Here is a 1519-nt window from a genome sequence, read left to right as displayed (position 1 = left end):
TTTAAGATTCCTATTTCAAATATTTATTACATATTGCAAAAATGCTATAGATTAACTTTTAATAATACCTTATATAATAATTGTGTGGACGATTTTTCTCATTTTGAGGTCCTACATTTTTATCTCAAGTATTTTCTATATTGCTACAATAAAAGCTATATTAATTTCTTTTTGCATTAGCATATCAATTAATCTTCGCGCATCTTTAATTTTACCGGTTGTCGAACAATTTTTTATCTATACTATTCGTATGGCTGTATGAATAATGAATACGTTATAAAGCTCACGTGCTAACGATTGTTGTTGCGTTCGAGGTGCGAAATGACTCCGATAAAATCGAGTCGTGATGTTTTGTCGAGCTTTATATACATTCCGCCAATCGCTTCTTTCACAAGTTCGACGCGTGTCATGCACGCGTTGGATGGTCGGGCACCAAGCGTACCGTTGACGAGATACCCTGTTTCAAATAACTGACTTCAAAGTGATTCTCTTTTAGCATGCACCGAATCGCCGCCTCGCCCGCCGGTATTTCACAACGCCCTCCGTAACGCAAGTATTAATCGACGGGCGCATAATTGCGCCCCGAATGTCACTCGCCGGCTAACACGCAGCGTTCATTATAATGCCATAATGTCATCGATCGTATGCGCGACGACCGACGTGGAGTGTAGACTAGCTGAGCCGGGGACAGTCCCCGTATTTTAACCGGTCCCTTGTCGACACGTAACAACCGGGGCGCTTCGTAGGGCGGCTTTAAAGGGATTCGGTGGGCTTGCAGCGGGCGGTTAATCCTCGTACGGTGGTTGCGCGAATGCGAATTCAAATGCGTCCGTTAGTTATTACATATTAGCGATCGCTAGATTAACGGTCCGAATGACCAGCGGTGATCCATTCAATTAGCGCGTCCGTCGGCTCGTATGATTAATAGCGTCGCGAATGTGTTTATAAGCGATCGCATCGGATATGCCATGCCGCAAGCATGCCCGACGTCGTTGAACCCGAGAAATATTGCGGCGCATGAGCGATGCGAGGATGACACGATCGATCTACCGTTTTTTTTCCTACCGATCCCTGAAAAAGGCAATGAACTGCTCGCTGTACTTAGCTAATTTGTGCGGCATCAATTAAGTGAAAAATGTCGGATATGTCGCCGTAATGACTAAGATCAAATATCACATAATAAGTACCATGCAATTCACGAACATTAATTTTATCGTGTTCAAATGTATAATCAGTAAATATCTTTTAATTATAATAATGGAAAAGAGCTTAATGTTTTAATAAACTTATTAATAATTATGATTATATATTTTTAACGTTACGAAAGAATGTGAAAAGAAACGGAATGCAATAATTATCGAAAGATCCACGTCTTTACATTATTATCAATATTAGAAAAATAGCACAATTGCCAACGACATTTCGGAGGTGTAAATATAGAATAATTTTCACCTATGTAACCTATCACATCATGTTAACGTGAGTGATATTGTTTTTCCCCCCCAAGATAAATTTGACA

Source organism: Temnothorax longispinosus, chromosome 6 (assembly GCF_030848805.1).
Source record: "Temnothorax longispinosus isolate EJ_2023e chromosome 6, Tlon_JGU_v1, whole genome shotgun sequence".
Taxonomy (NCBI): Eukaryota; Metazoa; Arthropoda; class Insecta; order Hymenoptera; family Formicidae; genus Temnothorax; species Temnothorax longispinosus.
The sequence above is the reverse complement of the archived record's forward strand: the minus strand, read 5'-3'. Positions refer to the sequence as shown.